General features: G+C 43.4%; 1 long non-coding RNA gene across 9 annotated transcripts in view; it reads left to right on the top strand.

Moving 5' to 3' along the window:
* The window catches only part of LOC133104728 (uncharacterized), a 72,800-nt gene that overhangs the window by 21,525 nt on the left and 27,586 nt on the right, over nucleotides 1–23,689 (top strand). For 7 of the 9 annotated variants that reach the window (XR_009703709.1, XR_009703710.1, XR_009703704.1 and 4 more), the window contains 2 exons: nucleotides 425–489; nucleotides 3,685–3,866. This is a non-coding gene — a long non-coding RNA (uncharacterized LOC133104728). Of the gene's footprint in view, nucleotides 1–424; nucleotides 490–3,684; nucleotides 3,867–11,264; nucleotides 11,344–18,872; nucleotides 19,215–23,689 lie in introns of those variants that run through there. The other 2 variants (XR_009703705.1, XR_009703711.1) reach the window with 2 other exon arrangements.

The following is a 23,689-nucleotide window of genomic DNA, read 5'->3' as shown; positions in this document are numbered from 1 at the left end:
TGAAGGACTGCAAAATTCAGAAGTTCTCCCCCCAACCCCATTATCTCAGTTATTGGAGATACCCCAAAGCTCTAAAACTTAATAAAGCCAGGAACTTGATTGAACATTTGGAGAATTCGATATTTAGTTGTCAGAAGTTGGATAAGTGTGGTCATGCCCTGTTGTAAATATTGGAAAATATGTAAATGGCATCTGAAGGCTTGGAGACAGATATCATAAACTGTCTTATCAGTGGTCTGGTTTCTGTTTTGAGTTACAGCTTCGGACCCTTTTCTGCTGGGAACCACCTGTTCCTGGCTCTGTTGATCTTTGGATTTCCCCAGCCCTTCAGTCCCTTTCAGTTTTGAAATGAAACCTACCCCAGAGGGTGAGGTCAGGTACCGAGAGGACTTTGACAGCTCACACCAGATTGTTTTCTTTCCAGAGCCGTGCAGTATGTGACTGTGTGAGGCATGAGGCGCAGCAGGCTGTGATACAGACTAATTGATGGTGAGTCAGCTGTTGGGTAAGACCTCAGCTAGGCAGCGTCATCTCTTTGGGTAACCAGGAAAACATGTAGACCAAATATGTTGTCTTTCAGGCCCAGAAAGTTGAAAGTTAAGAGCACAGTCACCAGAGATCTACCGTGATCTCTCTGCCTTTGGTTTACTGAAGAAGGAAAGGCTTTATTTCAGTGTCTTTTCTCCTCATTTATAGAACCTTCTTTTCAGGAAGAAGCCAAGTCCCTGGCCTCTTTCTGCTGCTCCAGGAAGTTTCTAAACTTTTACACTGTGCCTCCTGGAATTGCTGCTTTGATGTGGGATGATTCCTCTAGATATCCCTAGACCACCCCCCACCATGCCCCCAACTGCTTCACAGAATGCAGCTTCCCCTCTTCCTTTTGTTGTAAATGTCGTTTCCACCATGTTATGGCACTTTGCTTGGAATCTTTATAAGTGGAACTGGCTGTTTCTTCAACTTGCCCGTACCACTTCCCCCAGTTTTGCCTGACTGCCCCTCAGCCTCATCCCCCAGCACTGCAGAGCTGCTTCCAGATCTTTAAATACTTTTTCCCCTTTGAGACTGCTGCTGGCCTGTAAGGCCACCTGATCCCTGTCCTTGAAGCTGGCATCTGTACTTATTCTCCCATATTTGTTTAGGACTTTGGTATTTGACCTCCCTTCCTGGGGTTCTGGCCCAGTCTAGGGGATCTGTGGCCAAAATTGGCCTGGGGCCAAGGATTCAGGATAGAGCATGGAATTAGGGGGGCTTGGTGTTAACTTCTCAGACATGGGCAGATGGCAAGCCAGAAGATCTAAACATCAAACCAGTCGGGGATGGAAGGAACAGAGAAAATTTACTATCTGAAGTAAAGGATGTCCTTTGTAGGCTCCCTCTTTTCCCACTTTTCAAAATTCAGTTATTTTTTAGAACAGTTTTAGGTTCATAGCAAAACTGAGTAGAAGGTACAGAAATTCCCATTATTTTTTGAAAAATTGATCTTTAATTTTACAGAGAATATAGTAATCTAAAAAAGTCAAAACATTGTAGTTTTTTTTTTAAATTCTTGAATGTATTTTACTTCAGATTGAAAAATGAACAGCTTCCACACTGTTCATTGCAAGATACACAGTATCTTGTACAATGCTGGTCATTTGAGGAAATGTACACACCTCAATTTCTCCTTCATACTTTTCTTTTAGAAAGATACTGTTTACCAAAAAGAAACTTCAGCAGTACAGGAAAAACTATTTTCCCAATAAATGTATGAGAAAACCTAAGATTCCCAACGGAATCAAGATTATCTTCCTGCTACCACTACCTTAATATAATCACATGCTTATTGGAACACTAGTATCTGCACCCTAAGAGTACATTTACTTTCAACAGTGAGGGTGATTCTTTTTTTAAAAAATAAATTTATTTATTTATTTATTTATTTTTGGCTGCGTTGGGTCTTCTTTGCTGTGTGGGGGCTTTCTCTAGTTGTGGCAAGCGGGGGCTACTCTTCGTTGCGGTGCGCGGGCTTCTCGTTGTGGTGGCTTCTCTTGTGGAGCACGGGCTCTAGGCGTGCGAGCTTCAGTAATTGTGGCACAGGGGCTCAGTAGTTGTGGCTTACGGGCTTTAGAGCACAGAGTCAGTAGCTGTGGCGCACGGGCTTAGTTGCTCCGCGGCATGTGGGATCTTCCCGGACCAGGGCTCGACCCGTGTCCCCTGCATTGGCAGGTGGAGTCTTAACCACTGCGCCACCAGGGAAGTCCCGAAGTATTTTTGTTTTTTTTGTTTTTTTTAAAGACTCGCCCTTGGGACTTCCCTGGTGGCGCAGTGGTTAAGAATCCGCCTGCCAATACAGGGGACACAGGTTTGATCCCTCGTCCGGGAAGATCCCACATGCCGTGGAGCAACTAAGCCCGTGCGCCACAGCTACGGAACCTTTGCTCTAGAGCCCGCGAGCCACAACTACTGAGCCCGTGCACCTAGAGCCCGTGCACCTAGAGCCTGTGCTCCGCAACAAGAGAAGCCACCGCAATGAGAAGCCTGCGCACTGCAACGAAGAGTAGCCCACGCTTGCCACAACTAGAGAAAGCCCGCGCGCAGCAGCAAAGACCCAACGCAGCCAAATAAATGTAAAAAAAAAAAAAAAAAAAAAGCAAACAACCAAAACTTCAGTGTAGTAAGTGTAACATGGGTCTCTGCAAGTATTAAGTGTCTGAAATAGGCAGCTAATACTGGATTTAATATTATTTTATAAATAATTGTTCCCTTAGCAATAAACATAAGTCTACACATTCACAATAGTCCCAGAAAATAAATACTATGATTATGTGCAGTATGTATGACAAACTAGTTTCAAACAACCCAGTTTCAGCATCTTGATAAAAATTCAGATCAAAATAAAATGTGACTCTAAAATTTAAAACTTTGTCAAAATAACATCACATTTAATCTTCCACGGTTTACACAAGTATTACGAATTTCCAGTTTTGGAACACATTTTTCTGTTGTGAATTAAAATACGAACATACTGAAAACTGTTAATTTCAGAACATTGTAGATATTTTGAATATTCCTGCTCCCCGCTCCCCTGTTTCAATTATTTCTGTATTTCCAGAGGCAACCTGTTAGTGGTTTAGAATGTACCTCCCACACTCTGTGTGTGTTTGCGTACATATGTATGAACCCAGAAATTTTCTTTTTTTTTTTTGGCCACACCATGCGGCATGTGGAACTTCCCCGACGAGGGGTTGAACCTGTGCCCCCTGCAGTGAAAGCGTGGAGTCTTACCACTGGACCACCAGGGAAGTCCCAGAAAATATTTAAAATGCTATTGCCGTGTTTTATTTATTTACACAAATGGGGTCACATTTTATGTATCATTTTTATATTTCTTTCTTTGATTCAGTAATGTGCCTTGACAGTATTCCATGTTGGTACATAAAGATACTTCTCATTCTTTTTGGCTGCTGTATAATATTTCATAGACTAGATATACTGTATTTTATTTATCTGTTTTCCTATTGAGGGACATGAAGGTATTTCCAGTTTTTTGTTGTTAATGATTCTTTTTGTGTTTAAAAATTTTTTTTTAAATTTTCCTTATGTATTTTTAAAAAATTTATTTGTTTATTCAACTTATTGTGTTTTAAATGTCAGCAATCTGTTCCTAGGCTTTTTTTTTTTTTCTTTTCTTCCTACTCCCCGTAGGTGATCTCAACTTCTGTGACAGCTTCAGTTACCATCTACACATGGATGATGACCAAATCTCTCTCCAGACCAGAATATCCAGCTGTTCACATGGACAGCTCCACTGGGATGTTTTGAAGACTCAGCAAAATGCAGCCTTCTGCTCTTCCCCTCTTGCTCCTCCTCCAGTGTCCTGTCACGTGGTAAATAGCATCACCACCCACGCAGTTGCTGGGCCCAAGGCCTAGTAGTCATTCTAAGGCCTACCCCTTCCCTTCCCACAGCTGACAACCAGCCTATCATAGGATTTGTCCTCCCCAATATTTCTTGGATCCAGTTGCCTTTTTCTTCTTCTTCTTCTTTTTATAAATTTATTTATTTATTTTTGGCTGTGTTGGGTCTTCGTTGCTGTGCACGGGCTTTCTCTAGTTGCGGCGACTGGGGGCTACTCTTTCTTGCGGTGCGCGGGCTTCTCATTGCGGTGGCTTCTCTTGTTGCGGAGCGCGGGCTTCAGTAGTTGTGGCACGTGGGCTCAGTAGTTATGGCTCTCGGGCTCTAGAGCACAGGCTCAGTAGTTGTGGTGCACGGGCTTAGTTGCCCCGCAGCATGTGTGATCTTCCCGGACTAGGGCTCGAACCATGTCCCCTGCATTGGTAGGCAGATTCCATGCCACCAGGGAAGTCCCCAGTTGCTTTCTTCTTCATTGCCACTATCCTCTACCTTAGTTTCCTAATTTATAAGATACAGTATTTGTGAGGTTTAAATGAATTAATATATAAGAAATGCTTAGAACAGTGGATCGGCAGCTAGTATGTGCTATGTGAGTATTAGCTATTATCATCATCCTTGTTCCTGTCCCCTTCTTCCTCTTCTTTCCCTTAGTCTACATAATCCACTCTCATCTCTGTCTCCAGTCTTAATCTTATTCTCCCCTACCTCCATTCTGTTCTCTACATTGTAGCCAGAGTGATCTTTATAAAATGTAAGAATGATCATGATCTAACTCCTCTGCTTAAAAAAGCTTCAGTGATCTTAATATTGGGCTTTTGCATGTGTGTATTGTTAACCCCGCTTAGAATGCTTTTTCCCTTGGTCTTTGAATGGCTGGTTCCTTTTTATTTAGATACCTACTTTTAAATGTCATCTCCTCAGAGAGGCTTTCCCCTGACCACCTAATGATTATAAAGTAGCCACCCATATACATACTTTCTAGCACATCACCTATTTTAGTTCTTTGCATAGCACTTATCAATAAGTGATATTTTTCTAGTTTAGTCACATACTTGTTTATAGTCTCCTCCAATTAGAACGGAAATTCTCTGAGAACAGGGATATTGTCTGTTTCATTTACTGTTATAAATAAAACATAGGACAATGCCTAGCATATTGTAAGCACTCAGTGAATACTTGTTAAGTGAATGGTAAAACAGTTTCATATCTTATGAGACCCTTCTTGGTCTCTCCAGCATCATCTGCCCCAATATTCTCTCTACCTTGACCTCCCCAGCTCATCTCATCTCTTCAGATATGCTTTCTTGCTGCAGGGCCTTTACATACGCTGTTTCTTCTGCCTAGAACATGCTTCCTTAAATGCTCTGCCACTGCTTGGGTATCTCCTATTGATCCTTCAAGTTTCATCTTAGGTGTAACTTCACCTGACTAGCCTTCTTAACCTTACAGCTCCGCGTGCATTGCCTTTAACTATCATACATGTTGGGATTATTTAATTGTCTTTCTCCTTCATTAAACTGTAAGTTCTATCAGACAAAGGCCTATGTCTTGCTCACCATGTATTCTTAGTCCTAGCTGCTGTGGGATAGAAGGATCCCTTGAGGTGGAGGTGGTGGGCAGGAGGGATGGAGTACTAGGGATATCACCTGAGGGCTAAGAAGGTGTGCCTTAGAATGTCAGGGGGAGGTCTAGACATTTGACCTGGCTCATTGTTATTCTCCTTATTCCACCTTTGGTGATTCCAGTGTTTGCCTGGATGAACCAACTAACATACTTGGGATGAACCATCTAACATGCTTGTCTCTCTCCAGGACATCTTCATAAAATAAGGGTAAGCCTGGCAGGGGACTTGGCCATGAAGGGGGCCTGAGTGCCTAGGATCAAGGTTGAGGATCTGGATAGGCAGATTATATATTCCGAGTGGCTGATGGCAGAATAACTGAGTGGAGTGCAGTCCTAAGCAAGGAAGGAAGCAAAAGACCTTAGGGATAAGGTGAGGGAAAGATGAAACAGGAAGCTAAATCATTAGGTCAAAAACCTAGAGAACCAGGATAGTGGGTGGAGTGTAAGAAGGGACAGAGCAAGCAGTTCAGGATTGAGGCCATAAATAATCTTTGGGATTACTAAAATCATCTTTTAGCTGTCTTATTTCTTTAGTGTAGAACCAGCTTTTGGATTATAGGAACAATCAGGTATTTGACATATAAGGGTTTGAGCTAAATTTTGTATTGCTTTGTATTTTATGTGCTATTTAAAGTCAAATCCCCAGAAATCCTACCTTACCTCCCCCAATACCCCAATTTAATTTCTGCTCCGAAGAGCCTCCCTTCCCTCCTTTTAAATATACTAGGTTCAGCTTGCTCATATTTTTAAAAAGTCTCCTGTACAGAGGCCTGTAGCAGTCTTGGTGCTCCCTTCAGGTAGGCTGAGGATATTCCCTTCAGGTAGGGTAGGCACTCCTTCAGGTTACCTCCTCCTACCAAACTAGGCATAGGAGCTAGCCTCAGAAGTTCAGGACTCCCTGCCTAACCTGAATTTGTGGAATTTCTCTCTGAATTTTGGGGAGGGACATGGGAGTGTAGAATAGAGGTTGGGACTCTCTTGGTGAGGCGTAGTAAGGAGTAGTGGAAGACTGGCTGGGTATGCATGGATGGTAGGATCTGAAGGTTGAAGGCAGTGGGCTTCAAAGTTTCTGACCTGGAATTGTCCTAGAGTTTATGGCAGCATTAGGGGGCTCTGATGTGCCAAGCAGAGAATCTTGGTGAGTAGGGCCGGTCATTACCCCTTAGAGGTGTTCTGTATGTTTTTCTACTTAGCCTGGCGCTCTTCTACAGACTGACCAGTAGCTGGCAGCACGGTGGATGCTGAAGGGGAATCATTGGGATAGAAACAGTACTTACTGAGGAGGAGTGTCATTCTCTTTTTGATTGTTGGACGGAGTGATTGTGTGCACATACTGGGCAGTCTAAGGCAGTCTAATGTGTGAGGTGAAGCATCTGCACTCCCTTCCTAGTGCTCCACTGGGGAAACCAACCTAAGGCAGCCAGAGATCATGGCCATTGTTAGTGATTTCCCCAGGAGTGCTCTCTGTCTTTGATTCCTCTGCTCTCTAATCCTCATGCTCTGATGTCCTGCCTTCTATTTTCTGCTTTGGGGGCCTTCAAATTTCATAATACCTTCTGACTTATTTTTCTAGTTTATTTCATGCCCAGCTTGACTCTTGGTTCTATGTAGTCCCCTAATTTTGACATTGCCATTCACCCTCAAGTGAGGGCCTTCCTCCATTAGCCCTATTCCTGGAGCTACGGTTTTGAAGCTTTAATACATCAGAATTATCCATGGGGGCAAGTATTGAGGGGCTGGCTGCTTATTTAAAATGCAGATTCCTGGTCTTTACTCCTGCTCTCCTGACTGAGTAGGTATGGCTGGTAACCAGGAATCTGCATTTTGATTGGCCTCCAGGTGACTCTCACACCAGTCATCATCTGCAGACCATATTTGAAGAAACTCTGACTTAGAGGACTGTGTTGACCCCTTCTCCCCTAGAGGGGAAGGAAAGATTTTTTTTTTTTTTTTTAAACTTTTTTATTGTATTTTACTGTGTTACTTTTTTTTTTTTTTTTTAGAAATTCACGTTCTTATTTATTGATTGATTTATTGATTGATTGATTGCTGTGTTGGGTCTTCGTTTCTGTGCGAGGGCTTTCTCCAGTTGTGGCAAGCGGGGACCACTCCTCATCGCGCTGCGCGGGCCTTTCACCATCGCGGCCTCTCTTGTTGCGGAGCACAGGCTCCAGACGCGCAGGCTCAGTAATTGTGGCTCACGGGCCCGGCCGCTCCGCGGCATGTGGAATCTTCCCAGACCAGGGCTCGAACCCGTGTCCCCTGCATTGGCAGGCAGATTCTCAACCACTGCGCCACCAGGGAAGCCCTTTTTTTTGTTTTTTAATAATTTATTTATTGTTGGCTGCGTTGGGTCTTCGTTGCTGTGCACGGCTTTCTCTAGTTGCGGCGAGCGGGGGCTACTCTTCGTTGTGGTGCGCATGCTTATTGTGGTGGCTTCTCCTGTTGCGGAGCACGGGCTCTAGGCTCACGGGCTTCAGTAGTTGTGGCACGCGGGCTCAGTAGTCGTGGCACAGGGGCTTAGTTGCTCCGCGGCATGTGGGATCTTCCCAGACCAGGGCTTGAACCCATGTCTCCTGCATTGGCAGGCAGATTCTTTTTTCTTTTTACACACACTGTTATTTATTTTTATTTATTTATTTATTTTTATTATTTATTATTTTTGGCTGTGTTGGGTCTTCGTTTCCGTGCAAGGGCTTTCTCCAGTTGCGGCGAGCGGGGGCCACTCTTCATCGCGGTGCGCGGGCCTCTCACTGTCGCGGCCTCTCCCGTTGCGGAGCACAGGCTGCAGACGCGCAGGCTCAGTAGTTGTGGCTCACGGGGCTAGCCACTCCCTGGCATGTGGGATCTTCCCAGACCGGGGCACGAACCCGTGTCCCGGCAGGCAGATTCTTAACCACTGCGCCACCAGGGAAGCCCCAAGGAAAGGGTTTTGAACCCTTTACTTGGATCCTAAGGTCCCAGGAACCTTAATCTGTCACCTGTCTTCCAGTGGGGACAGTGGATAACTGTCCCTATGTACTGACACCTCATCTTCTCGTTGCCATAGTAGGCAAAGATCCCAGATGAGGTAGAGGGCCTTAATGATTCCCCCTGGCAGGTCAGTACTTCTGGAGTATACTGTGGACTTTGACTTTGGACTCAGAAAGCAGGCTAGAACATAGACTTTGAAGGCTGCCAATTGCACTTCAGATTTGCCTCTGGGATGCCTCTTTTTCTGTACACAGTGACCCTGCCCTAAAGTAGGCTGTCTTTTGGTCTCCAAGCTGTCGTCACTCCCTATTGCAGCTGTCCTCTAAACAACTTCCACTATCCTTCTATAAAACAACCCAGCCTTGTCTCTCTCCTTTTCACATCCTCTCTTGTATTCCTGTTACCTATACAATCAAGTCCAAATGTCTCAGGTTGGAATAAACAGTTTTGCACAATTTGACCCAAATTGTGGCCTACAAGGCCTAGCAAGATCTGGCCCCTGCCTGTATTTTAAGTCTCATTTCAAGCCCCTCTCCTCCTTATCTCCGGCATGCACCCTCACCTGCTTGCAGTTCTTTCAGTTCTCTGGCTTCAGGGACTTGGCCTAGAATACTCTCTACCCTGCTCTTCACTTCATTAATTATCACTTGCCTTTAAGTTTCAGTTGAGCATTATCTTGTTTTGGAGGTCTTTTCTGGCCTCTCCATACAAAGCAACACCATGTTATTATCTTAGCACCTGTTTGTTTCCGTTAGACGACTTAATGCTTTTTACTGGTTTATCTTTCCCTCTTACTAGATTATAAGCTCCATGAGGGCGGGGACCTTCTTGCTCATGGTTTTGTCTTCAGTGCCTAGTGCATAGAGGTACTCGATAAGGATTTGTTGACTAAATTGCCTTTCACCTTCTTGTCAGTAAGTGTGTTGGTGCTTTGTGGCTCTGCAGAACTCTCACCCTTTGTGCATGTGTTTCCTCTGCCAGAGCACCCTTTCTCTCATTGACTGGTCAGATTCCTTCTTGTCCTTTACCACTTCTCTAAGCAATTCTTTGACTTCCCCAGGCAGTGCTAGTTCAATAGAGATAGCACTTTGGTCCTCTTGAATGGACTTTTCACCCTGTGTGGCGATCTTCCCTATGCAAGAGATAGATGGTATTGCCCTTGGTTTACAGATGACAAGCCAGAGGCTCTGGGAGATGGATTAACTTGGAAATGGCAGAAACGGGATTCAAACCCTGATGCAGAGGGTCTAGAGCCCTCACTCATTCTATTTCACTGTGCTTTCTCTAAAAGAAACCAAATAGCAGACCCAGAGACACTGGGTGAAAGAGGTGGTTTTTTTAATTTTATTTTATTTATTTATTTATGGCTGTGTTGGGTCTTCGTTTCTGTGCCAGGGCTTTTTCTAGTTGCGGCAAGTGGGGGCCGCTCTTCATCGCGGTGCGCGGGCCTCTCACTATCGCGGCCTCTCTTGTTGCGGAGCACAGGCTCCAGACGCGCAGGCTCAGTAATTGTGGCTCACGGGCCTAGTTGCTCCGCGGCATGTGGGATTTTCCCAGACCAGGGCTCGAACCCGTGTCCCCTGCATTGGCAGGCAGATTCTCAACCACTGCACCACCAGGGAAGCCCCCATATCTGTTTTGTTTGCTGCTGTATCCCAGGACTGAGTAAAGACTTGGCACTTTACTTTATTGGCCCCTAAAGAAATGTTTATTGAATGAAAAAATGAATATTGATCATGAAGCTTTGGAATCCTGGTTTTTCTTGCTTCATGCTGAAGTCAAGGACCAGATTAAGAACTTTAGAGGCCTCGGGACTTCCCTGGTGGCACAGTGGTTAAGAGTCCACCTGCCAGTGCGGGGGACACAGGTTCGCACCTCGATCCGGGAAGATCCCACATGCCGCGGAGCACCTAAGCCCGTGCGCCACAACTACTGAGCCTGCGCTCTAGAGCCTGCGAGCCACGGCTACTGAGCCCGTGTGCCACAACTACTGAAGCCCGCGCGCCTAGAGCCCGTGCTCCACAACAAGAGAAGCCACCGGAATGAGAAGCCCACGCACCACAACCAAGAGTAGCCCCTGCTCGCCACAACTAGAGAAAGCCTACGTGCAGCAACGAAAACCCAACGCAGCCAAAAATAAATAATAAATAAATAAATTTATTAAAAAAACAGAAAAGAACTTTAGAGGCCTAAGCAATAGGAAGATTATGATGTTCCTCATAATTTTAGCCCTCAGTATATATTTCAAAAACAATATTAAACACAAAATAAGTGTAAGGAAATCTAGCAAAGTATAAGGAAAACCCAGCAAAATTTTGATATTTACCATGGTGGCTACCTGGATAAATATAAAATAATTTAAAACATTTGTTATTATTGTTTCTGCTTTGCCAGTTCCCTGAGCATGTGCTGTCAGATAATCCTGCCTGGACCAGCCCCTTCCTTACCTTGGACTTCACCTTCATTTCCTCTTAACTCCATCTGCTGAAGCTGCCAGCCAGCCCCTTTCACCCCCCAGTGGTGTCCAGACCACTGAGAGCCCAGCCTGGGCTATGCTCCGGGCTCCCTGGGGCCTTGCCAAGAAAGTCAAGTAGAACATGCACACTGCTAAAGAGTCCCTCACAATGAGAACTCCCATGCTGAATTGTGATTTATAGTCAGCATAGCATTTTGTGCCACGTGATTACACTTAAGCCGTTTTTAGTTGTAGTAATCTGCTTCAGTGATCCTGGATGTGGAAAGTCCAGAAATTTTCTTGTGTTCCTCCTTCCTAGATCACTGAGAGAGAAGTCAAGATGCAGGCCCACTTTGCTTCCTGTATTAACATGGGCCTTGTTGAGACCATTCAGTGAGGTAAGGTATGATTCTGGAAGTGAGCCCAGGCCTCAAATAGGCTGTTCCAAGGCTATGACCCATAATTAAATCCTATTACTGCTTGATTCCATAGAGTTTAAAATAGTGTTGGAAACCTCCTAGGAAAAAAGCACCACGGTAACTTCTTGGCTAAGGAAGTAGTGTGTGCTGGCCAGAGCAGAAGAGGTAGCCAAGGCTCCCAGGTTCTATTCTGGACCTGTTGATTTGAGGTGTGACATTCAGCAATCTGAGATGGTGTCCTGTATCTCTGATGGTTTCTCATCTTTACCACAGAGACTGTGCTTGCAGGGAGAGAAGCGAACACACTGATCCCCTGTCCTGTAGGAGAGTCTCATCATTAGAAGTCTTTTCTTTCATTTGAATTTCCACGCCCCCCACCCTTTTTTTTTAAATGAAGAAATATCTCCCACAGAGTTAATATAGGAACCCAGCAATATCGTCCACGTTTTACTTGACTTCATTTTATCAGAATTGCTTTCCTTTTAGCTGTGTGATTAGATTAGCTTTTGTAAGGGATGGGAACTTTGATAGGGTTTAGGAAAAGGAAGGGAAAGTTTGTGTGGGGCACACACCTTGGACAACCAGAGCGTAACATGAGGGGACCAGGTACATGATAAACTAGATTGGGAAGAACAAACTTACATCCCTGGAGAGCCAGGCATATATTAGATGTCTTTGCATATTTTCTTATTTAATATCATAATACAAATCAATAAGTTATCATCTCCATTTTTGCACATGGGCAAGCTGAAAAAGAAGTTATGTAACTTGCCCAAGGTCAGACAGCTAATAAAAGACTGAGCTATGATTTATTTCTCCTCAGGTCTGTCCAATTCCAAAGCCCATGCTGTTTTCATAGAGCTCTTCTGTCTCTGACAAGATGTAAGAAAGGAGGGTGGGGAAAGAAGAGAAGATGGGGAGATACCATCTTTCTTTATCTCACAGCTTTGCTTGTTTAGACGTGTTTAGCCAGAGCATCCTGTTTATAGACTAGTACTAGGTTCTATATATAGATATGGTACAACAACATATGTGGGAAAGATAACCAATTGACTGTAGGGGAGGATTGAAAAAAGTCTTTGTTCTTTACCTCTAGGTCTTCACTGTAGTGTAACTCACACTGTCAAAACACCACTGGTAACTCTGGTGTACTGTTTAAGGCCCTGTCCTATCATCCAAATAAAACCTGTTGATGTGTTCCAAGGAATAAGCCATGATGGCGGCAGAGGTGAGGGTGTGGTGTGGCCTTACTGCATGAACTGGGAGCTGGTGGCACCTGTTATGTGACTATTACAGTGAATTATTACTGAGTAAACAAGAGATGTCTCCCTTTTGCTTTTTCAAGGGAGACCAGATGGCGGTGAGTGTTGGCCCAGATCCAGGGGAGCCTGGCCTCTGGCTGGCAGAGGAGACAGCTTAAGGGTGTCAGGTGATGGAATAAGAAGAGACAGGGCTGGTCTGTTAAGTGGTATAATTTCAGGGGGCACCAAGAGTACGTCTTGCCCCTCAAAGACTTGCCTCAGCTACTTGCTGTTGCTTGGAATTCCACAAGTGAAATTTCTTTCCCTTAAGTCTATTGAGACCCTATTAAAAATGAAGAAACTCCAGGAAAGGGTTTGATTATGAAGCATCTTGGTCATGTAAGTAGAAGTATGAATGAGTTTATGAGACTGATTTTTGAGAACTAGACTAAGGCAGGGACAGAGAGGAGAAAACATTGTGCCCCCAGTCATAGTGACGGGAAGGAGACACCACTGAGGTTGAGATAATGGCCCTGAAAAGAGAAGTTGGGTTCCTAAAGAAACACCTTCACAGTGTTGCCTCAGGAAAGATAAGGAGTTTTCTTCACAGTTTTGCCTCAGGAAAGATAAGGAGCTGAGAGTGGGGGGAATGGAGGCTCTTGAACTCCAGCGGGGGTGCTGGGTAGAGAGATTTCCCCACCAGTGTGCTGGATATGCAGTCATGGTGTTTTCTGGAGAACAGCTGACAGGCAGAATGTAATAAGGAATGTAGGACCTTTGAGTCTGTGGTTTGCTCTGATGTCCTCAGACAAGACCATCACGGATCTTAGGAAGCAGGAGGCAGCTTCCCATAAATGATGTAAAATGGTGGCGCAAAAGAGGCCACCGATGACAACATGGGCAGGGTACTTCCTCAGTGGCCGCTGGTCACAGACAACTTTTGGTCTTGATTTCCCAATGAGCTGTGCTGAGATAGGGCTTTACCAGAAAGTAAAATAAGCCTTGTCCAAAGCAGTGACAAAGCACTTGGGGTATCCATACAAAGGTGCAGTTCCCTCTTGTTCACTAACTTTGTGGAGCCAAAATAACTAAGCCAGAGGTGCCAGCATAGCACCTGTGATTCAATTTTCAACTTTTTTGGATTGAATTCGCTACTGGTTGACTGTTGATCTTTCATTTACCAGTGCTCTCAAACTGCCTTTGTGATCTGAATTCTCACATCTTTCCTCCCTCAGGGAGTCTTTGACAGAGACAGCTCAAATCTCAGTGCCTTTCCCAGCTCCTCACAGTTGGGTTCATGGATGCCCTTTACCCTCAGGCTTCAGCTTCTACTTTGTCCACATTTCTACCCTAAGTCTGGAGCATTTTCTTTGGGTCAGACTTTTGGCTTCATTCAGGCCTCTAAGGTTCTCACTTCTTTCAGCACATTTCCCTAGAAAACTACCTGAAGAATGGTCTCTACCCCTCACCTCCTAAAGTTTGACATAATATGGACCTCCTTCCTTACTGGAATCAGCACAATTCTTTGGAAATTTCTGGATATACCACACCCTACCTCTCTTCCCAACCACCTTAGCCTCATACACAAGATCTAGTGATGTAGCTGGATCTGCTGATCACCAGGATTTTGGAGCCAGTGCCCCCAGCAGGGAGGAACTCCTGGGCATGTGCCCTGAGTGACAGTTCTGCCCACCAGTCTCTGCCTCTCCTCCATCTCACCTTTTCTTTGGCTTTTCCCTGAGAGGACCCCCTAGCCCTGTCCAGGACTGTAACCCCGCTGTCAGCCCCTTATCAGGGGCTGTGGCCTTTGCTTTCCAGTCTCTTCTGCGCCAGGTCCCTTCTCCGATACTAGAGACTTTTCCTACAGCTACGCTTTGGTAAGTAGAGTTCTGCACATGCACTGATATCCCAGTGTTGACCACCTTGAACTCTGTCTACTGCTCTTTGGGCTAATTGGATGTCTTGCTGGTCTGTACAGCTATGCTTCTGGAACAAGGCTCTTAGGCTTAGTTGAGCCCCTGTCCTGAATTTCATGTTAGCTCTCCAACTGCCTCTGCCTCAAAAAGAGCTTTTAATATGCATTTATAAAGCTCCAAAAGGGAGATAGAGAATATAACATTTCCTAGACTTATTTAACTAGAGAACCTTTTTTTTTTCTGGCTGAAGAAAATTGTTAAAATCTGACAGAGTATGGTGTTTGGTGGAGCACAGTTTTGGGAAGTACAAGGCTTTATCCTAAAGGAATGGACATCAAATGGAGGAATTCCAGGTAAAGGTAATGTGACAGTCAGTGAAAAAAATTCTTTGGGGATAGGAAATCTCTCCTGGGGCTCCTCATTCAACAAGTGCCCACTGAGCATCTGCTATTTATGTCTCTCTGCTGGAATCACACCATGTGTTTGAGTACTTACTGTGTGTCTGCATAAGGCCGGCTCTGATCTGGAGTGGAGCCCAAGGTGGGGAAGGAGGTAGGGATGCTACCTTCTTTCTCCCATGTTTAGGTCCTCTTCCCCTTTCCTCCAGTGGAAACAGGAAATGGTGAATGGGGTGATGCCATCATGGCCACAGATACATCAGCTTCTGGATCCAAGGAAGGAGGGCTTCTGTGAGGCTTCTTTCCCTAGGTTTGACCTCTTCCAGGATTTCTCTAGCACTTTTGGGCACCCCATCTCTCCCACTCTGGGACTATTCATCTCCGCATTAGTCTCAGTTCTCACTGCTGGTTCAGGATTTTGACTTTACATATGGGCATCAGTGCCAAGTGGTATGGAGGTCATTTTTATGGAATGGGTGTGACATTATAAATTTTCTACTTTGCCTATGAAATCCCTCTTCTTTTATAGCTCATGGGCGGTCCAGACTATAATAATTTTTTTCAATCCTTCAGTGAAGATAAACGCATGTCTGGGAGGCGCAGTCTTGCAGCCATTTAAATCTGTCAGGGTGGGTGACTAAGTGCCAAGGGCATAGCTGGTAACCAAAGTGGAAGCCAGTCACTTCCTCTGAATGTCATTCTCAACCAGGACAGGAAAAGATCACGTGAAGCAGATAGAAGTCACTAAGACTCTTGACTAAGACCTTTTGAGACCCTGGTATATGGATCTTTACTGTCATGAGTGAGATCTTTGGTTGGCTGATCTTAACTCAGCTGGCTTGAGCTAATCCTAGAACAAACTAGATGGAAAGGCTCAGCGTTGAACGTTCCCTTAGGTATGGTGTTCTCTGAACATCAACAGATAGCATCCTGCACCCACAAAGCCCCACCTTAGGGGCCCTGGCCTGTGACACTTGTCCATTTCTGCCACTTCCTCTGAAAGACCATGGTTTTAACTGTGAAGATCAGTGAGTGAGTTCACTTGCAGGAAGGTGGAAAGAGGGCTTGAAATGGGCATTTAGAGATCTTAAATAGAGCCAGTCAGTTACTTGGTCATTCTATAGGTGTTTATAATTATTAGTTTGTCTATAACTGCAGAAGGCTTACTTTCCCCAACTAGTCTTTCCTAACAGGCTCCCTACATGAAGACATTTCCTAAGATTCTTTCCTTAGACCTGTTCTCTCCTCCCTCTATAAACTGTCTCTGGGTGATATCATCTGTGCTTATCAAAAACTCTCAGATCTCTATCTCCAACCTAAATCTCTCTTCTTAGTTCCTGACTCATGATGACCACACACTATTGATATTATAACCTGGATGGCTCTTAGGCATTTTAAACTCTACGTGTCTTAAGCCAGATTACGTTCTTCATCAACCCATCCTCTTCTCCCTATTCCTGCATCCCTTCCTATTTTTATTCCTCTTACTTTGTTCCTTGATTTAGGAGCATCACCATCTAGGTTGATTAGTAAACTTGCTTCTGCATCACTGTCTTGCACTGTTCCACCACCAAGAATTTATAGGCTCTGAGTGTAATATAAGATGTTTAGGATGTGTGTAGGTTGTTTGTTTCTTTTCTTTTCTTTTTCTTTTCCTTTTCCTTTTCTTTCATGTAATTCTTGTCTGCATGGCATGTATAGTTGAATTCCACAGAGAAATTAACAGGTAGAAAAAATAAAGGTTAATCTGAGGTTTAGATTTTAAGTAAACTGGAAATTCTGGAAAGGAAACATCTGAGGGCTAAAACCTTGGGAGAAAGCTTCGTGGAAGAGGTGAGAGTCGACTGAGGACACCTTAGGTGGGGTAGGGACCGCAAGACCCCTTTGGAAGCATGTGCAATGGTGAAGGGACAATCCTCAGCTTGTTTCTTGTGCAGGCAGAGTGATCAGCACCTCCCCCACCAGCTACTTCTGTTCATCACTGTTGTACCTCATGCAGTTTGATTCTGTTTAAAAGGTTCTGAGAATTGAGTATCGTAGTGTAACCCATTAGTTAGCTGGAACCATCTTTTCCCTTAAACTTTTGGCTCAAGGTGTCATTCTGCAACTTGTGGAAACTCTGATTCCTTCACCCGGAATTCACCAGTTTCTTGGGAGCTCATGTATTTATGGTCACTCTGATTTTGATCTCTTGCTTCCATTAAATTAGTTCAGATTATAGACAGTCTTATTGTCTCAAGCATGCTGTTCCTGTTTCCATCCACATTGAACCAGATGGTAGAACTCAAATATCTCCCAGCTCAAAGCCTTTTTGTGTGTAGCGGACTTTATTAAAGTTTGAGGTAATGGAGAGTATTTTACATTGCAGCAAAGTAAGCAACTTGAATTCTCATACTGGCTATCCCTTTCCCTTAAAGTAATTTGCCCACCTTTCCATTAGCGATTCATTAATATCACCCATACATGTGGCCTTGGTGTTTCTTACAATCTTATCTTTCTTTCCTTTGCAAACCTTCCTTACTCTATTGCCACTAAGCACTCCAAATACTTCTTACTCTATTATGCGAAGCAGTTGAACTCCAACTCCCCCTCCCAGATTCACCTCTGTATATCCAAGGTCCACTGAAGGGCTCTGCTGAATAAAAAGCTCATCTACTTCTTAGCCACACAAAGGACTTGTAGAACCTCTTATGTGTTCTTCTATATTATCTTCTGTCTTTTGGAAGTATTTCTTGTTTTAAATAGCATTTACTTCTTCTTACCCCAGAAATGGTTTTGCTTTGAAGGGTCTGTGGAGGGAAGGTAAGAGGCAATGTGAATATAAGCAGCAACCTACATAAAACCTATGGTGGGCAATGCAAAAACTCATCTAACTGGGAAGAAGAATGCTTGTTGGGGAGTAGAGCTCAGAATAAATTCGAAAGTCCAGAAACAGACTTAGGTTTCAGTGGCAAAGGATAGTGTTTAGGACAAATGTCTAACCATTTAAAAGAAAATCTCTGTCACCTTCTAGTAAAATAAATTCTAGATAAATATTTTTATTTTTAAAATTATTATTATTTTCATTTTATTTTACTTTTTAAAATTATTTTTTATTGGAGTATAGTTGATTTACAATGTTGTGTTAAAGATTTTTACATAAAAACTAAAGTGATAAGTGTACTAGAAAATAGTTTTTTTAGTGTGGTACCAAAGGCAGAAACCATAAAGGAAAAAGTGTGGTGGATTAGCTTTAAAAAAATCACAACAAGTACCATAAACAAAATAAAAAGTAGGTGTCAACTGGTTAAAAAGAGTTTTCAACATATCTCTAATGTGTACAAAGCTCTTACAAATCAATAGGAAAAAAACACAAAAAGAAAATGGGAAAAGCCATAGAAAAATAAATATAAATGACCAATAAAGCATATAGAAAAAAGCTGTTATTTATAATCCAGAAAACACAAACAGAAATGAGATATCATTTTTCAACTGTTATACTGACAAATATTAAAAAGAAGAAAATACTTATTACTGTTGAGGGCTGGAGGAAACAGGATCTCATACTCTGTTGCTGGGAATAAATATTAATACATTCTCTCTGAAGTTCAGTTTGGCAATATGTATCAGATTTAAAGTACACATGCTCTTAAACCAGCAATTCAACTTCTAGGTATTTATCCCAAGGGCAAGTGTACAGAGATGTATGTGTGACAATACTTATTACAGAGTTTATAAAGCAATCAAAATAGCCATTGATAGGGGATTGGTCAAATAAATAGTGGTATGTCCATACAGCGATACACGAAATAAATGTATAATTATTGTCAGAGAAAGATGGCTACAATATATACATGAAAAAATATATAGCATATGAACCTATTTCAGTTGAGATAAATATAGTCATAGCTATGTGTATATATTTTAAAAATCATGCAACACATTGTTAACAGAAATTATCTTTTCTAATTCAGAAAAAGAAAAGCCACTTTAAAAAAATAGGGGACTTCCCTGGTGGTGCAGTGGTTAAGAATCCGCCTGCCAATGTAGGGCACAAGGGTTCGAGCCCTGGTTCGGGAAGATCCCACATGCCGCAGAGCGACTAAGCCCGTGCACCACAACTACTAAGCCTGTGCTCTAGAGCCTGCGAGCCACAACTACTGAGCCTACGTGCCACAACTACTGAAGCCCGTGCACCTAGAGCCCATGCTCCGCCAACAAGAGAAGCCACCTCAGTGAGAAGCCCGTGTACCACAATGAAGAATAGTCCCCGCTCACCACAACTAGAGAAAGCCCATGCGCAGCAACGAGGACCTAACGCAGCCAAAATAAATAAATAAATAAATTTATTTAAAAAAAAATAGGAAATAGATTCTGACTTGAGGGTGGTAGATGGGCTGAAACCAGACAATTTTTTTTAAAAACCTTGATGGGCTAGGTAATGAACAGTGGTGATAAAAGTAGGAAGGTTTTATGGTGTGAATGCATGAAATGAATGAAGTGAAAAATGAGGTTAGGGAAACCAGTTAGGAATCTATAGTGGCAGTCCAGGCCTGAAATATGAAAATAAGGTGTCAGCTGGAGTAGGCAATGGGATTATAAGGAAAAGAACCAATCTGAAGGACATTTCATAGAAGAACCCACCGATCTGGTAGTCTGTCAGGCAGGAAGAGGATAAAGAAGAAAGAATAACAAGTCACTGATAATGCCAAAGTGTTTGTCTGCCCTGTGAAGTTGGAAAATTACTCGTCATGACAGGTATGGGGTAACTGGAAAGGAGAACCACTCTTCTAGAAGGGGAGACAAATTTGTTTCTTGGAGTTGAATTTGAAGGGCTAGAGATATATCTGAAAAGAAATGTTCTTTAGGGTGGGGATTCCCATTTTTAGAGAAAAAGTTACCTGTAAAAATAGAGGTAATAGGTAGGAGTGGGAACTCTCTAGATTTGACACCCTTGAGATTCTTGAAGGAGGGGTGGGTCATATCTTGGTTCTCCCTTTCCTGTTGGCAGTCTTGGCAGACTCTGGAGAGGAGTGTGGCATTGGTCTCAGTTGGAACCTGAGAGTAGAGCTTGAGGAGAGGTAGGATTGGGCAGTAATCATAATAAAACAACAGCCACAGTATTATTTTAAAGTCAATCTGCCATTTACAAAGGCCATTATATACAGCAGCTTATTTAACACAATCCTGTATACGATGCTTTATTACTTTACTCCTTACTAGAACTGAAGTTCAGTTAGAGAATTAGGACTCAAACTAAGGTATTCAGGGCTCAAATTCCATTTCTCATTTCTCTACTCTCCATCTCTTAGAGATGAATTTTCCAAGGAGGGAAAGACTAGAGCAAAAGCTGTAGCCTGGAGCTAGCAGTACCCACAGTTAAGAGGTGGAAAAAAGAAGAGAGCCAGGGAAGACATCAAGTCACTCACAGTCACCGCCCTGTCCCCTGTCCCTTGTAGGCCCTGACATTCCTCTAACCAGAGAATGTTGGATGTTCCATTGAATTCAAAAAGAAAAAAAAAGTCCTAATCTATTCATAAATAGCTTGAGGTGTTTTAAGTAAGGTTGTCTAGTTTGGTTACAGCAGAGTTAGGGTGGTAACTTAGTGTTTTATTGAATTCTGGCTTCATTCTTTTGAGAGCAGTACAATAAAAGCATATTGACTTAGACCCATGAAGGAAGGGCTTGTCTGAATTAATTACATGAAAAAAATATTTTTTGTGTGAAGTCATTAGGTTTGTTTACTTTTGGAATCACATGGTTAACTCACTTGTGTATGCATTAGCTTGTAGAGATCCTAAGAAGACCCGCTTTAATGGGTAGAAAACCAGAAAACCAGAATCAGTAGTTGTGGCACGTAGGCTCACTGCAGTTTTCCAACTGACAGTCATATTAATGGGATTAAATTATTTACCTAACCCATCCTGATAGCATAGACACAAAAAGCGGTTATTTCCTGTCAGAAGTTCGAATCAACAGGGTCCACTTTAAAGAGGTTCTTAGGCAATTGCCAGACTGGTGTCTGCTAAGAATCTTGCAAGGCATCCTTGCAGCCGAGTGCTTGGAGCACAGTGGGCAGTAATAGTGCTTGGAAACTGTGGGTGAATGAATGAGTGAGTGAACGAGTGAAGGACTGAAGGAATCTTTCTCCCCAGGCATGTTGAACTGTGTGAAGCATTCTTTCCACAGCCTCACACTATAGCTTGGCTGGGTGGTTTGGGGACAAGTCTTAGATTCTGTATTGGCGGGGGGAGGAAATGGGGGCACCATGGGAAGTTTCTGCTCTGTGAGCTGGTGACTCCATAGAGAGGGGACATTTCCAAAACCAGTATGCTGGTGTCACTTGAGTCCCAGTCTCATGATCTTTCCTCCTAAAAAGATCAGGCTGCTGAGAAAGTCTCTGGAGCAAGTAAGGAGGCCCACGGAGGAAGGTGATTTCCTGTTGGCAACCTGGATCTTACTCAAAGAAGGCAACTACTTTATAAGTCCTCTGTAGAGGCTCTCCACTACCTTTCCTCCTCACTGCTTGGATTCTAAATCAGGAGCCTCTCGGGCCCATCCCTGGCTTTTGCTTACCCAGCCTGGCCCTGCGCTTTGGCTGTGTGCCATTGGTGATTTTATTTTAGGCCTGCTGGAAATTACACCCTCTACAAGGGTAAAGCAAATTGGGAGGTTCTGGTTCTGGCTCTAGAGGGACTGGGTCCTGTCACCTGGCCCTGCCCTGCGTTTCCTGGCATGCTTTCCTGGCCACCTTTTTACCCTTACACAGTCCTCCAAGCCCGTATTTCTGCCTGGGTGAGGATTAAAGACTGGCTTCTTCAGCGGGACTGTGGGGGCAGGAATCAGTGCTTTGGAAGAAGCTTCTGACACCAATCTCCGTGTTCTGCTTTAGGAGAATTATTGATTTCATACAGATGATCTAACAGTTACATTGAGGCTGGTTGGGGGACGAGGACATGGAGATTCTTCATATCCACAAAAGGATTTACCACTGGGTTTCTTTAAGCACTGAACCTGCTTTTCAAAATCAAATTTGATTTTCATGCTTTAAATAATGTGCAGTTATTTGTATCAGAAAAAAGCGTTTGAGATTTTCTAGGCAGACTTCCTTGTTTCAGAAATGAACACACTTCGGGAGGTCCAGGAATGGCAAAGCCGTGCCTGTGCCAGGGAGCTGAACACTCAGATCGTGTGAAGGGGCTGAGGCAGAAGGGGCAGACGGTGTGAGAGGGCGTCTCATTCCCTCCTGGAGGAGCGTCTCTTGGGCTGTTTTTCAGGTGAGGCAGGGAAGATGCACTCCTTCCCCCGGAATGCCCTGCTCACATCCCTCAGATTGGGTAATTCCTGCTTCATTGACTTCTACCTTAGTCTTTTCAGACTGAACACCAAATGACATGGTAATGCCTTAGTATTTGATATTTTTAAGGCACATTTAAATAAGTGAAAAGCTAAATTACAGGATGTGAATGACTGAATGCAACTTTGTGAAATTCAATGTGTAAAAAAAAGCCTAATACTAAGTTAGCAAAATGTCAGTGGAGGATCTTCAGGGGGCCTGATTTAATTGGTTGAGTAGATCTATTATTAGAATTATCCAATCTATAATAATAATCATTCATTTATCAATTATTTATTAACTGCAGAGAGTTTTATGATAATTTGATATAAACTGATAGGTATAAGACTAATGCTGTGGAGCTCAGAGAGGAGAGATGATTTTTACCTTTGGATCTAGAGAATCCGGGTTTTGTGAAAACAAGTTTCTTTGTCTTAACACTTTAAACTATCTTGCTTATACCCTAGTCAGAGGTAGTGTTGATACAAAGGAAAATCTATTCTCCTCATTTATATTATTAAAGTTCTGAATTAATCGCAACACAGTGTATTTATTTTCACCGTGTTTCTTTGCTAATCTCTAGAGCAGTTTTCCGAAGAGCAGACCTTTGGTAAATAAGAGCAGTCCACTCTCTTTTATTAGATAGTGTCTCTGCAGCTAGCAGATGGAGGCAAGGGTGTGGACCCCATCAGGGAGGCCACTCTTTCAAGAAGCTTGTCTGTGAAGAGAGGAGAGTTGGTGAAGGGGGGACACAGGATCTAGGGAGGGTTATTTGTTTTTTGAGACCCAAGCATGACCTTGTGCTGTGGGGAAAGAGCTAGGAGAGAGGGAGAAGTTGAAGACAGAAAAGAGAAATAAAAATTGTTGAGCAAGGCTCCAGGGGAGAAGGGTCTACTGTATCCTAAGAATCGGTAGAGAGATTAAACTTGAACTGAACAAAGGACAAAGCCATTGCTGATTTTAACTGCATCACCACCACAACACCGTTTATTGCTTTCCTACCTTTTGCTAGTACTCTCTTGAGCACTTTTAACTCTCATTTGATAGGGATGAGGGATGTGATGGGGCAGAGGGATTTGGTAAGATTTTGAGGAGACAGTTTCTTTCTGTTGGGCTTTGTTTTCTCTGGGCAGAAGAAATTGAGGTCATCTGCCGGGAGCAGGTGGGATAGTGGGGACAGTAGCATGGTTTTTAAAATCTGTTGTGCCAATGGCTGTAATCTGGAGACAGGGAGGAGGATAGCTGAGCCGTGCTAAAGACCCAGCTCATATTGGAGACAGTGATTTTATAGAGGAAGTAGCCCTCATGATGCATGATTGCTTTAGCAGTGCTCAGCAACTTGGGGGTTAAAGCAGAGGACATTTGTATTCAAACAGGAGCTGTGTTTTGTGGGGCAAATGGAAGACTTGGAGTAAGGGGAGTCTCGGATATTGGTAGTAGAGTGGTTGTCTACTT

Source organism: Eubalaena glacialis, chromosome 14 (genome assembly GCF_028564815.1).
Source record: "Eubalaena glacialis isolate mEubGla1 chromosome 14, mEubGla1.1.hap2.+ XY, whole genome shotgun sequence".
Classification (NCBI taxonomy): Eukaryota; Metazoa; Chordata; class Mammalia; order Artiodactyla; family Balaenidae; genus Eubalaena; species Eubalaena glacialis.
The sequence above is the reverse complement of the archived record's forward strand: the minus strand, read 5'-3'. Positions and strand labels throughout refer to the sequence as shown.